The sequence below is a fragment of the Oncorhynchus tshawytscha genome, linkage group LG15 (assembly GCF_018296145.1).
Source record: "Oncorhynchus tshawytscha isolate Ot180627B linkage group LG15, Otsh_v2.0, whole genome shotgun sequence".
NCBI lineage: Eukaryota > Metazoa > Chordata > Actinopteri > Salmoniformes > Salmonidae > Oncorhynchus > Oncorhynchus tshawytscha.
Genome location: NC_056443.1, coordinates 4,851,596 through 4,868,329, shown reverse-complemented (window position 1 = coordinate 4,868,329; position 16,734 = coordinate 4,851,596). Strand labels below are relative to the sequence as shown.

At 45.8% G+C, this 16,734-nt stretch overlaps 1 protein-coding gene across 5 annotated transcripts in view; it reads left to right on the top strand.

Moving 5' to 3' along the window:
• Positions 1-16,734, top strand: part of LOC112214183 (synaptotagmin-1) — a 254,392-nt gene that overhangs the window by 85,357 nt on the left and 152,301 nt on the right. The gene's annotated exons all lie outside the window — the stretch shown is intronic.

The following is a 16,734-nucleotide window of genomic DNA, read 5'->3' as shown; positions in this document are numbered from 1 at the left end:
AGCTGACGCACATACTGTCACTCAACTTACCGTATCAAGTTAGTGAATTGACCAGGGAACCAGAATGCCTGATGCCCTCTGGTCTCGTTTTGGATGCAGACATTGTCCTGCTGCCTGCTCTAATGAGATCTCTTGGCTGGAGAATCTAATATTCACCACCGAGGCTACAACATGGCCCCCAAGTCAGTGGCTCTGGGGACTGTACGTTAATCCAATGGAGTGGAGTCATCTGTGATCAAGAAGAACTAGAGAGGCAATAGAATAGAGCCACACTCCAGAGGAGAATGTTCTGTAAGGGATCTGTAGTGTGTGTCAAATTACCAATAGATGGCAGTGAAACATGACATTTTCTCTCCACAAGTCCTGATTTAGGATCAGTTTTTTCTTTTAGATCACAATGAATATGATTACATGAACAGGGGAGGCTGATCCGAGATAAGCACTCTTACGCTTGACACATAAGGCCCTCATCTTTACTGTATAGTATGTATGTTTGCTTGTTTTTGCTGGTGGCTGGTTTGGAAGGACAGGCAGTTACAGTATAGACAAGAGTAATTAACACTGCCTCATTTTACATGATGGAGCACCAAGTTGTCTCCTGTGGTGAATGGAGCTCCCTGCATCTGTCCCAACTACGTCTTCAAGGCTCTTCGCTGCTGTCTGCCCCCCACCACCATCCTGATCCCCATCGCCGGATCTCCCAGCCTCATCCTATTAGCAGGCATATTAACCACCACCCATATTTCATGATCAGGACATAATCCCACCTTGTCATGGTGGTCTGTCATTATAGTAAGACAAGTCTCCTTGCTGCCATCCTTATGTTTACTCTTTTCCAAGTGAGTCCCTCCTCTTCTCCACATAGCCTCCCCACCTTTGAGGCAGAGACAGGGGTGTACTGGCAACAATCACACCCCCTTAATCCCTTTAGATCCAGGACATAATCCGGCCAGTGTTTCCTGGCATTAAGTGCATATTCACACCTGATATGTTGTTGTGGGAGATGGGCCAGATCTGATGGGAGGACAGTAGCAGGTTTATAGGCTCTCTCACCACCAAGGTCGAGCCTGTCAGTGTGTCAGTGTCTCATAACACCTTCCATAGGCTTTGAGCTTTGTGGCAGTAGCCTGGCCCTGTTCCACAACACTGATCCTGGCCCGATTCTGACAATCTCACCCTCTATCTGGGGAAGCCCTTTGAGGGTTCCTATCACCTGCCTCTCCCATCACCTGCCTCTACCCAGTCTCCCACTTTAGTGTGATGACAGAGTTTAGAGAGCGTGCGCCCACATAGATGCTAAATGGTATCAGCATAAGATATTGTCACAATCACAGATTTGCAACAAAGCCATGATGTATTGGGTTTGAGCCAGGTGACGAGTTGAACCAGGGAACACTTGTTATGATTTTGTGTTTTCCTCTGATACTTGGTAATAACTTTACAGTTTACCGGCTCACTGAGAGTCATCAATCTGCTGGTGGATGTCATCTTGCTCTCAGCTCTCAGCTGCTTGGAGAGGCTGACAACCATCTCATTCACTCAGTGCTCAGTCAGTCATATCTCCCAGGGAGAGAGAAGTGAGTGGGATGGAGATAAGTGCTGCAAGATGGAGCCCCTTCATTTAATGCAAAACAGATAGACATGCAACAGAAAACATTCACGGTCACACAGATTGATACAAACAACTTTGAATTCACTCTTGAGCATCATAGTATTGTTTTGGAGTCAATATAGCACAGTGATTAGAGACAATTATAAACTGGGTGGTTCGAGCCCTGAATGCTGGTTGACAGCCGTGGTAGACCGTACACCACGGGCATGACAAAATATATATATTTACTGCTCTAATTACGTTGGTAACCAGTTTATAATAGCAATAAGGCACCTCAGGGGTTTGTGGTATATGGCCAATGTATCACGGCTAAGAACTGTATCCAGGCACTCCGCATTGCATCGTGCTTTAGAGCAGCCCTTAGCCATGGTATATTGGCCATATACCACACTCCCCCGGGCCTTATTGCTTAATTATAAAGTCGACAGAAAAACGTTGGTTCACAGAGTGTAATAATTGACATGAGGAGCTGTGAGGATGGGGTGTAAGGAGGTTTTATGGGGATGTTTTACAGGGTGTATTCATCACCCTAGCTGTCTATACCCACACTGACTACTTCCTCCGCCTGAGTGCATTAAGGTCTCTCAGAGTGGGCTTTCAGACCAGACCCATTTTAGACATAGTTCTCTCTCCCTCTTTGGCCAGGGTATTACAGCAACCAAAATGAGCTCCTCTTTCTCCTCAGACAAGGTTAGTATTCACCTGCATTCCCTTATCTAACGGGACAGGCTATGCTCCATGTTCGTCTTTGAACCTCAGGCATTATGCTATTTCATTTCCTCCCTAATTCGTTTAATCAGCCGCTGGGTCCCGCTCCTCAGACAGGGTCGGGGTGACAGCAAACGGAATTCACATCTCATTCTTTGTCCTCGGTTTCTGCACCATGCAAACTCTGTGATTGTTCTTTAATAACAGTGTGGATGTATCCAGGTTACCATTGTGGGGACGTAATTTAATTCCTAATGTTGCCCCTTTGAGGAAATTACAGGGAAATTGAGGGCTCGCTTTGAAATGAGGTCTTGCGTGGATACTGTTTCACTGAGAATAGGGCCGTGCAGCTTTTAATCAAACAGAGTAGAACATTAGCAGTTCATTTGATAATCAGTTTAACTTTGGCAATTCAAATTCTTCAGTCATTCTTTATCTCGGTGTAGGTTTCAAAGTCAACTTCTCTCCTCAACCTTCATCCCAAGGAGCATTACGTTGCCTCAGCAAAATGGATGACTGAACGAGATGCAAATGCAAAGCATGGTGAACGACGACACTTGTCAGCATTAAGCAGTGTCTAAATGATGCAAGGTCACGCAACGAGGTGGACACACTGAGGTCAGTGACTGACGAGTGAGAAAGGCATGTATGGCATTAGCCCTGGTGGACCTTCGCCTAATCTGTCAGGGAGTTAGACCCAGAGCGCTGCTACGCTGCTTAATGAGAACCGACCAATCACATCTAACCACTACTAAAGCCTGCATCTCCACTGGCCTGGTCGGGGTGCACACCAGGATTGTTGAACTATAAGAGGTCTAATGGCGTAAGCCTTTTATTTCATAGTAGCAATGAAGGATCAGCCCGTTTAGCTTTTCTCTCCGCCTTCTTCCTTGTTTCATCCTAAGTGTTCATCCATTTATTTTGTATTTCTATCCACGTTTGTTTGCAGCAGCATGTTGAATGTACTGGGTTTTACAGATGTGTGTGCACATTGCGGTCACCATGTGGCTGGAGGAGATCTGAATAATGCAGAGATGAAGACTGCGAATGTCCCGTGAGAAAAGTGTGTTCCTTGAGAATATCGTCTAAGCTGTCCAGGACATGTTTCTGACTCATTAGCCTTGTTACAGAGGAGTACAGTATATCCTTTACCAACCGAGGTCAGGTGACCACTGCATTGTAGGTATTTATGTACCCTAAGACCAATGGAACCATGTCAGATTCAGAGGCTGTGTTGTTTTGAGGAACTCACTGAACCATCCAAAGTGTTCTCAGTGTCTGAAGCTGAACTTCTCACAGGAGAACCCAACACATCTCCAAGATGGATTCCTTTTCATGTTTCTGGGCAGGCTTCATGTGTCTGGTCTGACCTTCTATCAGTGGTGTCCCACTCCCAACCAAACGGTTTTTTAAGCCAGGGGCATTTCCTGATCTACAGGCTTCTCTTTCCTCAGCGGGAGAGACTCACTTCAAAGGTGTGGCCAGTAAAATCAGGGCATCTTCGTGCTCAACCGCAAGGTCTTCTGTTGAATGTTTTACGGTCAGTGGGATTCTCCAAAATTTCTGCCCTGGATGTCAGATATTGGAATTGTGCTATGATTCACCTGCAGATACCACTGGCACAGCATGTCTTCTCTCACATGTCTTGCTTATTGCTGAACTCTCTCATGTCAACTCGTATTGATAGACTCTGCCCTCTGTGTTGACCTCCATTACTCAGTGTAGGTAAAGAGCTACCACCTTCACATGATACCTCCAACGACTTCAATCTCCTAGGCAAAAACAGCAGGAGAGCTAAAGAGCCAGCGAAAGAGACAGAGAGGGAGAGAGAGAGGCAGAGAGAGAGAGAATGAGAGCTAGAGAGAGAGAGAGAGAGAGAGAGAGAGAGAGCAGTCGCATTAAGCAAATCATTTCATGCACGGTGGCAGCGTTATGAAGAGAAAAAAATGCCACTGAGGATCCTATCAGAGGGATCAAATTGAGGATCGTATTAGTGGGATCAAAGTGAGAACTACGTCAAATATCTGGGGCAGGTTTCTTAAACTGTTCTGTCATCAGCCAGCAGTGATTCATCCGGATGCCTTGTTGTGCCCAAAGCAGCTCCGTAGATCTACTAATGCTAAGTAACATTTGGTTTGTTGAAAATGTTATAGGTCACATTAGAGGGGAGGTTGAAATAGCTCTATTTGTGGGATGGGGGAATCTTTCTGTGTGTGTGTGGCAGGGGGATATGCAGCCTTAGTCCCTCTTTCCACGCTTTTCAGGGAGTGTTGTGGTGTTTTCTCCCCAGGATTAGGCCCACTGACTACAAGTGGGTCCATATTCACTACCGGGGGAATAAACGGTGATAGTGTATGAGTGAAATGTATGGATGTTTTTCCAAAGTTCCACATCTCCACAACACTGTCAGATACACAATGTCTGTCTGGGACTTTCTTCTCTTCTCTTTCTTATCCCTCTCGTCCTGTGTGGAATAATGGCCTCCTCCATTCATTGTCTCCCTCCTCTCCAGGAAATCAATAGCGATGATAACAAGCCGAAGAGAGGTCCTCAGTCAAAACAGCCCATTGAGCCTAAATGTCACCGTTTGGAGTCCAAGATTGATTTATTCTGGCAAAATACTGGTTGCTATCTTGGAATTGCCTCCTTTCCTCATTCCTTCGCTCCTTTCTTTCATTATCGTCACGATTCAGGAGAGTGTGCATTTACTTCTCTGTACTTTCAAAGTCTCGTCCAAAGTTCAAGTAAGCAAACATTTTATTTCCTTAATCTCGGCCTGCAAGGGGCTTTAAACGGGTAACCCTAACGGGCGGCCTGATTTAAGCCACCACAGCGCAACTACTTTAGACTCATAACGACACTCGCTGATGGCTTGATTAATTACGCTGAATTGTGTGTTTAGCAAACTTAATCTGTCTGGGAAATATTTAAACACACTCAATCACAGTGATAATGCCTCTTCCACTTCAGACTGTCCAATCAGCAAAGAGCTCAGGGGCCATCTCTTTTTTCACACATGAATATAATGTTCTATGTTTAATGTGCTTTCTTGGGCTCCTTTGGGATACAGCTCCATATCCATTCTCTCAGAATGAAGGTTGAATCTACTTTTGTGTTTTTAGGAACACATCATACATTTGGGCGCTGTTAGTCACATGAGTTTGTGGGAGAGTAAACTCATCTCCAGGCAGGGCCAGATTAATATTCTGTAGGGGTTTACCGGGCCTGAAACTCCTGGGCCCAGGCCCGTGGGGGGGCCAAGAGGCAGCAAATTATTTATTTTTGAAAAAAAATATATATTATTCACAAAAAATATACTGTATATATTAAATATTTTTGTGCGCATTTGGGCGGAGGTTTCTGGGAGCGAGATTAGTGGGAGAGCAACATTATGTCGGCAGGTAGCCTAGTGGTTAAGAGCGTTGGGCCAGTAACTGAAAGGTTGCTGGTTTGAACCTCTTTGCCGACTAGGGGAAAAATCTATCTTTGCCCTTGAGCAAGGCACTTACTGTAACTCTATTTGACAATAGTCAAAAATGTTTTCCTCTTCATTTCTCCTTTCCTTTATCTCCAGAGAAGAGATGAGGAGAGAAAGCTTCTTTAGGTTATCCAGGTGATGTCACAATGACAGCCACCATTTCAGTGATAATGCCAGAGAAGCCCGTGTTTGGAGGATATATTGGCACGGGTGCCGTGCCAATATATCCTCTACAAACCGGCTTCGAGGGTATTATCACTTTTATACAACAGGTTAGCAAAATATACAAATATGATTTACATATTTTAATAAAAAAGTTATTTTTTTGAATTTATTTATACTATTTCATCCTTCCCCAAGATATAGTCCCGACACAAATCTAGGGCTGATACCCAAGCCGGCTGGTCGTTCATTCTATCAGTTTGGTTGCCAGAGACGAGACCCAGTCGTTCAGTCTTTTTGTTCTGTTTCTATGGATGCAACCCAGTCATTTTTTTCAAATGTTCCATTGCCACACTGGCTGACAAAATTCTTATCTCTTGCTTGCTAGCTAGATAACTACGGCTAACTTACAGTCACGTCAAACAATGCAGCCAGAATAACAACAAATTAGCTGCGTTTGCATTTATTTAAGCTGTTTTCTAGTGACATTTACTTGGATACATCCAAAACAATGAGCTAATAAGTCACGATTTCAGCTGGCATAGAAAATGTGCTCTCTCATCAGGACACTGTTGTTCAGAGGAGCTAGCCAACAGCACAGCTAATAGCAATTACTTCAAATGGAACCTGGAAAGGCTGCACTTCATTTAGTTTTACCTGTTTTCTATTGATATTTCTGTGTATATATCCATACAATTATGCTAATTCATGATTTCGACTGGCTGAGAAAATCTGCCTGTCTGTCTGTCTCATCCCGACTCCCGACACGTTTATTACTATGCGACAGCTGGAGATTGAATTTGAATATTGAAACAATGTTGCAAATGTTTGAGAGACAGACAGTAAAGTTTATATAAATCTCTGTGGTGAAAACAAAATGTTAGTCTAAGAGAAATGTGTGATAATGTCTAGATGCTTTTTATAGTGGAGATCAAGTTCATAAATTGTCTGGCTGGGCTGATGAGACAGCGGATTGTGCAGTCAGATGGAACAGGGTAAATAGACATTTTAATGTCATAGATTTAGCCGGTGGTAACTTGAGGAATAGACACCAGATGGAATGCGGTTTTAACCAATCAACATTCAGAATTAGACCAACCCATTGTATAACTTCTGATAACTACCATCCATATATGAGTGGCAAAGGCCAGTGAAAAACCAGCACCACACCATCACACAATGTCCCAACTCCAATGAAGTCTTGTTCACAGTGGAATAGGAGGAGTAGGTCTGCTGATTGTGAGTTAAATGACTAGGTCCCTGCAGACTCTACAGACTGGGGGCTGCATCATTGCTCTGGTCTAGCTCCTGCTTCACAGAGGAAGAGGGAGAGAGATTTCTCAGCCCACGGACAGCAGAGCAGCCCGAAGCCAAAACACCCAGATGCTTATTTAATTCCGCGCTGGCTCACAGTGGGCTGTAAATTGAACATGGAAGCATAATTCTGGGTGTCTGTTTGTTGTGTTTAAACACTGGCGAGCCGTCTGCCGGCGTCGCTTCATCAGCCGCCCCCCGACTTCTGGGCGGATCTCCACCCCTCCCCGCTGCAGAGGTGTGTGGAGCAGGAGAGGAACCGAAACCAGCCCAGAACACCTGCTAAGGAGAAAGAGAGTGTAAACTGAAAAGAAGACATCTTTTCTGTTAATGAAATGATTCAGGAACTGAAATGTCTCAGCTCTGAAGTAACAGTGTTAATTTTGCACCGCTCTCTGAGTCAAAAGGTATGATAAACAGAAGTCTATGCACACAGTGAGGGGTTTTGTAGCCAGTCATTGTATCAGGGCACTCGGCCTCTCCTCCACACAAAGACACAACGGTGCCATCCCTTTTCCTCTCCAATGAGTCACAATAGCGGTGGTCACGATGATGTCGGACATGGCACAGTTACCAACCCAGTGGGTGCCAGATGTGAAGGACACCATCGTCGGCTTGTAAGAGCTTGTCTTGGTTATTCATTTAAACATGCCTTTGCATGTTCGGTGGAACCACTAATAATGAGTCAATGTTCACAATGCAGAGTTGTTTTAAGCATCTGTCCTTCTTTCTTGGAATTGCCCCCAGAGAGTTGTATGGCATTGAATCTCATCTGGAGGTTAGTTAACACAGTGTCCAAAGAAAGGCCAGAAGTATACAGAATGGTGTCGTCTGCGTAGAGGTGGATCAGAGAATCGCCAGCAGCAAGAGCAATATCTTTGATGTATACAGAAAAGAGAGTCGGCCCAAGAATTTAACCCTGTGGCACCCCCATAAAGACTGTCAGAGGTCCGGACAACAGGCCCTTCGATTTGACACACTGAACTATCAGAGAAGTAGTTGGTAAACCAGGCGAGGCAATCATTTGAGAAACCAAGGCTGTCGAGTCTGCCAATAAGAATGTTGTGATTGACAGAGTCGAAAGCCTTGGCCAGGTCGATGAATACGACCTGGCCAAGGCAATGGCAAACATAAGGTGGCAGATTTGAGCCTCCGATTGCTTGTAATTAGGATTATCCATAATCTCAGGGGTTAGGTGAAAGTGAGTTATAAACTGGGTGGTTGAAGCCCTGAATGCTGATTGGCTGAAAAAAAAGTACTTTTTACTGTTCTAATTACATTGGGAATCAGTTTAAAATAGCAATAAGGCACCTTGGGGGTTTGTGGTATGTGGCCAATATACCACGGCTAAGGGCTGTATCCAGGCACTCTGCATTGCGTCGTACATAGGAACAGCCCTTAGCCATGGTATATTGGCCATATACCACACCCCCTCAGGCCTTATTGCTTAAATATACTCTGTTACATCCAGTATCGGTTTAATTTTTTATTTTCTACCTAGTTTATCACACTCTGCTCCTCATTGATGTCACTCGTCCGTTCACTCTGTATTAGGTGAGTGGTGAATGTCTATTAGCATTGCATGGAGAATAGGTTTGCAGTAGAGTTGCTAAGAAACCACAGAGCTTCCCCAGAATGTGCTGTTATTTCTGATAACCACGTCACGTCTTTCACACCTCTGAGAATAAGTACAGCAGCCTAGACTTTAAAGACAAGGAGACTAAAGGAAGACAGAGTAGCTCTCCCAAGGATGGAAAATCATTCTGTCTCCAGTAGATTTGAGAATTTTGAAAGATGAGCATGCATCGTTGAGCTCTATCAGCTTTTGGGGTTGTTTTTTATTAAACCTCGCACAACAACACAGGCATAGGCAGATAAGCCATTTTTAGAATGCGTTCTAAAAATGTGTTGGGAGCTAGCATAACCCTCATGTCACCCTCCGCTCACTGAAGATTGAGATGTAGCACATTGAAATGTCAGCTCCTCTTAGTGTCGTCAGTTTCGCTGAGGGGTGCGGTATGATTACCATAAGGCTGGCGTTACCTCATCACCCTCCCCCCTGTGTATCTGCCTCTCTCCTCAGAGATACGGGGCAGAGGGACACAACACACACAGAGCACCACAGAATGTAGAGGAGAGTAGATCCGAGTCAGCCCGACTGTAATGGCTGACAGTCTGACACAATAATCAAGGCTGATGACAGTGGGCGGCCTGTGGAATTGGAATGGGTTGAAACCATTAAGAGTGAGGTTTCATTATACATGGTTTGGCAGCCATCTTGGATAAATATACACAATGAATTGTATCGAATGGCAGTAACAAAGTTTAGAGTGAGTTTTATGAGTTATACCATACCAAAGATTCAGCACTGTTTACAAGGGTGGGCCTCCAAGTACTCTGTCACAGGGGCTTGGAAGCTTAGTCAGGCTCTTAACAAGCTGTAAAGGGCTTCTCACAGAGTAAAAGCAAAGATAAGCATAAAAAAAACTATTGTCCTGCCGCAGTGGTGCTGGAAGTGGGTGACAGCTTGACACCACTGTGTCCCGTTACTCTCTCAGCTGGGCCCACTCTGAACCCTGACCTCAAATTCAATTTTGTTTACCCCAGCTGACTAACCATGTACTATTTGGCTGTGAGTACCCTCTGTCTCTCCTTTAACCCCACAGAACATAGTGGGCATTTTCATCCTGATCCAGCCAGTACACCCCCCCCCACCGCTTTTAATCTGCATTTAAAGATGAAAAGAGAATGCAGGCATATGTTTGGGCACCCACTCTGGGTAAGAACAGGAGGACTGAGGGAGCACATGAAAGTCTAGGCCTGGTGCACAAAGAGGCCAGGGTAGAGGGGAGAGAGTCATTGACCCCCCCAGGCCCCCAGAGCAGAGGCTTTTACAGGGACAAGGCCAGCTTTGATCATCCAGTGGTAAGAGGCACTGTGGATAAGTGTGTGAGAGAGAGAGAGAGAGGCAGAGGGGGAGAGAGGCAGAGGGGGAGAGAGGCAAAGGGGGAGGGGAGGGGGAGAGAGAGAGAGAGAGAGGAGAGAGAGAGAGAGAGAGAGAGGGGAGAGAGAGAGAGAGAGAGAGAGAGAGAGAGAGAGGGAGAGAGAGAGAGAGGGGAGAGGCAGAGGGGGAGAGAGGCAGAGGGGGAGAGGGCAGAGGGGAGAGAGAGAGGGGAGAGGGGAGAGAGGCAGAGGGGGAGAGGCAGAGGGGGAGAGAGGCAGAGGGGGAGAGAGGCAAAGGGGAGAGAGAGAGAGAGAGAGATTGGGGGAGAGAGAGAGAGAGAGAGAGAGAGAGAGGCGGACGGTCAGTGATCTGAGGGTCTTTGTAAAGTCACAGTAATGTGCCGGCATCCATTTTGTGCCCTCGGTACATTGTGAATTGGCCTCTGATGAAAGACAGTGCCAGGAAAGTGCACTTTGATAACTATCCCAATGCTGTTACCATGTAACATAATCACAGCGGCTATTACAGTCAAAATGGAGACCTGTAGACTGAAATGGAGGGACATGGAAGTAAATGGCTGTAGATAATCAGCAGAGAGAGAAGATGGAGCTGTAACAAAAGACTGGATCTGTGTGTATTCTCATGTGGCCACCATCTCAGCATGCTATGCATCTGCTATTTATACAGTGTTGATGAAGCCAGGTTGCGTCACCCTGTTACTCCGACATGTAAGGGCTTGCATAATTGGTTATGGTTCAAGCTGTAGATTTCCTCAATAACTCAGGCTTGTGTTGGTACTACATTGAATGGTGTCCATTTCAAAACGAATGTAGGTCAAATAGCGCTAAAAACAAGACCCATGAGACGTCTCCCCTCTGCACGTAGGTCCCACTGTCTCCTTCTGTTCTCTTCTATTACAGGGAAAAGGTTCACTCAGGTAGTCCTCCAGATATGCAAATCATCCATGGATGACAGATCCTGATGCGACACACCTGTCATCGTGATGCATGATTTAACCGTTACAACGGTCTCTCTTCTCTAGTCAGGGGTCAGATACTAAACTACCACACACACATCTTCATTCCCCAGGTGCCATTGGCTCCACCCCAACTGTCGCCATGGAGACCCCTTATGTCCCCGTTTTAATCGCCTGTCCTTGACACATATGGAACTACATACACAAAGCCTACACACAGTATGTAAACACAGCCTCAGGTTTGTTCCCGTGATGCACACAGGCAGCTGTTCTGCCACTGCCCTGTGGAGGGGAGCGCAGTGGATCCTCCAGTGGACCACTCACATGCAGTTCACAGTGCACACTCCCAGGAGGTTTAATAAGTGGGGGAGGGCCGGCACACAGCAGCAGCAGACTCTCCTCACTGTCCGTCTCAGCTGTTCATTATGGACCTGCTGCTCTGCTCCCCCACTGCCAAAACTCAGGATAGAGTTAATTCCGTCCTCCTAGATGATTTCCCATCGGTTTAGTTTGGCTGAGAGAGCAGGCAAACACACACATGCGAACCCAGGCGCACGCACACACAGATGCGCGCACACACACACACGCACGCACCCACACAGACACACACGCACGCACACACACACACACACACCCTGTGCGTACTGTGGTTAGTTAGTCACGTGCAGAAGGTTTGTTGTAAAATGCTTTGGGATTACAGCTCCATGGTAAACAGGTTATTCTAGAGAGCAACATTGGTCTGTTTCTCCTGTATTCCTGACCACATCTGTGTGTCTATGTTCCTGCCTTCGAATGAGAACACCACCAGAGAAATCAGCCCAATCGAAGACCCATCCTTCAAAAACCCGATTGGGTCAGAGAGTGTCTGTCTTGACTCATTCAACCCATTCTCCTCCGGAAAGATCAATGCAGACCAATACAAGTTAACTTACCCCTCAAACACACGTGGACTCTTTTCCAATGCCCAGATACGACAGTCCATGAATTCGTTCTGAGAGGCCTCAATGATTTTCCACCGGTAGTCCAATGTGATCTCCAACAAATTGAACGTGGAAAGCATTTGACACATTAGGCATTAGGTGTTATCATTGAATAACATTACGGTTAATGTCCGCTCAGAGTTCTTTCACTAGTGTACCGTCACATGGATACAGAATTTACTGTGAAATTGGACTACCGAGCCTAGAACTTTTCTCTCCACACCCATGGATAATGACCAGCAAAGATAACTTGGGGGAGAATAATTGTTAAAGGAGCCTTACTCATAATTTACATAGTTTCCATAAAAGGGACATGATTATGAGAGAGAGAGTTGATCATCCCTGTCTCAGACTTCAAGCCCAGGCATTTCAAAGTTGTGTTTCACAACTAATGTTAGAGCAGGCCGAGGAAGTTTTGTGTGAAGCAATGCAGTCACGACTGAGGGAATATTCTCTCCCCCCTTATTTCTCCCTGCTTTGTCTTCCCCCTTTCTCTCAGTGACATCCATCTCTCTTAGAGATCCACCATGCTCTCCTGCCCCAGGGGGCAGCCTGGATACTGTAAGAAAGCCTCTGGCCTGTGAGAGAATAACAATCACTTTACCTTGGATAACCCCGAGCGCATTGGCCACAGTAGTGGGGGGAGAGGAAGAAATAGGAATCAGCCATCCTTGGAGGAGCCCACGCTCAAATGGCCCTCTGTCAGCCAGGCGTACTGCTCTCTCGTACTGCTCTCTCTCTCTCTCTCTCTCTCTCTCTCTCTCTCTCTCTCTCTCTCTCTCTCTCTCTCTCTCTCTCTCTCTCTCTCTCTCTCTCTCTCTCTCTCTCTCTCTCTCTCTCTCTCACTCCTATGGCACTCGTATATCAGACACGACACCTGTCAACCTCCATCATGGTCATCGGTGCCCTAACAGGCCCTATCTCTGGACGGGGCTGATTAAGCTGGACCTAGAGACCTGCAATGACAAAATGTGTGCCGGACCGAGCCATCCCACGGTGTATGAGCAGGTGACTGCCAGACCATGGGAAACAGGAGGGCTGTATTGTTAAATGACTGTGTTCCCATCGAGCCCTGGCTTGGACCACTGGAGGATGAATAAGGAAATAACAGCCAGTCCTGCTGCCCAGGAACAATTTCCCCTCCACTGCCAGCTGATGGACCCCATCCATCCCCACCTCCCCTCCCCTTGCTCTCTGCTTACCCTGGTCCACAGGCAGGTTAGAGATGGAGCTCTCTGCTTACCCTGGTCCACAGGCAGGTTAGAGATGGAGCTCTCTGCTTACCCTGGTCCACAGGCAGGTTAGAGATGGAGCTCTCTGCTTACCCTGGTCCACAGGCAGGTTAGAGATGGAGCTCTCTGCTTACCCTGGTCCACAGGCAGGTTAGAGATGGAGCTCTCTGCTTACCCTGGTCCACAGGCAGGTTAGAGATGGAGCTCTCTGTGACAGTCAGTTACTCTGTGAACCAACAGAAGGAAGCTAGAGGCAAGGCAGAGAAAAGGAACTTTCACCAGCCAGTGTAATTCAAACTGTGTTTTTTTGTCTTTGTTTGCTTTGGTAACTCAGATGTGGAGGTGTATTTCAGCACCCTCAATGGAAAATGACTAACCTCTCTACCCTCATCTTATTAAAACACTTACAATCAACCATTTTCACAGACCAATTCGAAAAGCTATACAGGCCTTTGTATTTGGGATAACGACTGCACTCACAGGGGATCTTTTGATCAGGGCATTGTTGCGATTGCAGCGGGTATCTGAGGGCTGCATCCCCACTAAACGCTCTGTCTCCAAAGTTTTTGTTGTTGTCAGATAGAGTGAGTCACCCCCAAAGTACCTTGAGACAGGGATTAAACACGGCAGCTCGTCTTCATCACAGTAATCTTGTTTGCTCAGAGGGCAGTGTCTATAGAGGACGGAGCACAGCCACACTCACTGTCACAGGGATAAGGGTCTACCTTAGGGACGATGTGATCGCTAGCTACCTTCTTGTTCTTTAAAGGAGACGAGGCTGAACAGCGTTGGAGCTGTGTTTGTACACATAAAGAGCTTCTGTATGTGGTGTCGCTGCGGCTCAAGGACGACTAAAATATTTACAATCACTCAAGTGGACCTATAATACTATTCAGTACAAATGGCCGCATTGTAGAGTGCTGATCACAATATTGTAAAGGACAAAGGAATACAAGGTCTTAAATATCCAGATATTGTGAATTCACTGTTGATGGCAGTTGTTCGAATAGTTTCCATGTGCTTTGACATGGAACATGGCTGAAAAATACATGTTGCTCAGCACATGTCTGCAGGACGTGAGCCAAAAAAATCTAAACAGTTGATTTTTTGAAGTGTAGAAAAATGTCTGCCAGAGTTCAGGGAGTTTACAATTTAAATTGATCGCCTGGGTTTGTACTGTAATTACTCTCACCGCGAGCTGCCATCAACCAGCAGAAACAAATGTGTCACAACGGGATAGCTAATCCACAGAAATAGCCTGTTAACACGGGGTGGCATGTCTCCACCCAAGACTTATGGTTCAAGCTTTGTGGGCATGCCGAGGGAGGTTGGTGGGAATAAGAGTCAGTCTGGGAGAACTGAGAGAATTGTAAAAAAAAAAAATATGAAAAAATACTATTCGGAGAGACAAGACTCGAAACAATAACAAAAGCCTTCTCGCTGGCTTTCATTTGTCACCTGTTCCTCCGTCGTCGCTGCATCTCCTTAAGCCTCGTAGCACTCTTATTCCCGTCTTGATATTTCACCGGAGCACGTGTCTACAATCAGACAGAGTACAAGCGGGGAACGAAAGAACATTATTAGCACCGTACATTGCTTGTGGCTGACAGCCCTTACAAACAGCCACCGCAAGGCAGACAGACAGGCAGTCTAGTCTCCCTCTCCTGAAACAGATAAGGACAAGTATGGAGGAGTGACAACGTGCTCGCTCTTTATGAGTGAGTGTAAGGTTGAAATGAGAGAAAGCAGATGGAAATCAGTATGCTGGAGAAAGTGTTGTTCCGCCTTCGTTCTTCAACATAGGGAAGATTTCAGAGCTTCAGCAGAAAGTATTAGAAGAATGCACTGACTGTAAGTCGCTCTGGATAAGAGAGTCTGCTAAATTACACCATTTTTTAATGCAAATGTAGGGTATGAGGGGGTGAGATTGTTCTTATCTTTATCCTAGCTGGCTAACTATATGTCCTATATGCCTACCTCTCTGTCAACTAACAGACCCTGGGTAATATGCTTGTGGTGTTGCACACAAAGCCCGCCAGAACAGACAACTTAACAACTGCCTTATAGCATTAGCTGTGGGAAGTCAGAGGTCCTCAATATGAATACAGCCGTAGACCCGCGCATCACAGTAGAGTTGGTCTTAAAGTGTCGACCAGGGAAGGTGCATCACTTATCAGTGGTAGTGTGGTAGAGTGGACTTGCTGGGGGCAGATGATGAGCCTGGTCGAGCTCCAGCCGTACAGGGACCACCTTCTGTGTAGCCTAGAGGCATGCTGAGTAACAGTTGCTAATCATCTCCACGGTGCTCCCCGCCACCGTAGAGTGACCACAGAGGGGGTTGGAGGATGGGCCTGGAGGTGCCTGACTCAGTTACACCAGCTCAACCTGACTCAGTTACACCAGCTCTGCCAGGAGGAATTGGCCAAAATTCACTTATTGTGCGAAGCTTGTGGAAGGCTACCCAAAACATTTGACCCAAGTTAAACAATTCTACCAAATACTAATTGCGTGTATGTAAACTTCTGACCCACTGGGAATGTGATGAAAGAAATAAAAGCTGAAATAAATTATTCTCTCTACTATTATTCTGACATTTCACATTCTTAAAATCAATTGGTGATCCTAACTGACTTAAGACAGGGAATTTTTACTCTGATTACATGTCAGGAATTGTGAAAAACTTAGTTTAAATGTATTTTGCTAAGGTGTATGTAAACTTCCGACTTCAACTGTAATTATACAGTAAATACTGAAGTACCTTCTCCGATCTACAGTACAGTGCAGAGCCCGCTACAGGCATCACTCTATAGAAATCCATTTCCCCAAGTGTTCTAGAGATTGGACGTTCCTGCTTTCCACAGAACTGCCTGGTTTCACAGAATGTGCTCCAACATGTTTGAGTGATGAGACTTCTCTAGCTGTCAAGAAGGATGTTTCTTACACTCCAGGCTTTCTGTCAACACCAATCATCTCAGTGGGTAGACGCTGAGGCAGAGAACACCAGTATCCTGTCCTTCTTTAAGGGGAAAGAGGACATGGGCTACTATGTTTATATGCCTGTTTTGTTGAGGTGTTGTATGGTGTCCCAACACATGATGAAAATACATACTAAAAGCTAGATTCATATTCGTAAAAGACAATGGCTTGGCTATTTTCAGAATCTAAATGATTAAAACTGTGCGAAAATATGTTGGTTCTTCCCTCTATCAGGAATCAAGGTAAGACTCAAGTGCAGACTGTGTTAAGCAACAATGTTTATTGTAACCACAGGGGCAGGCAAACGACAGGTCAAGGCTGGCAGGGGTCGATAATCCAGAGCAGAGGCCAA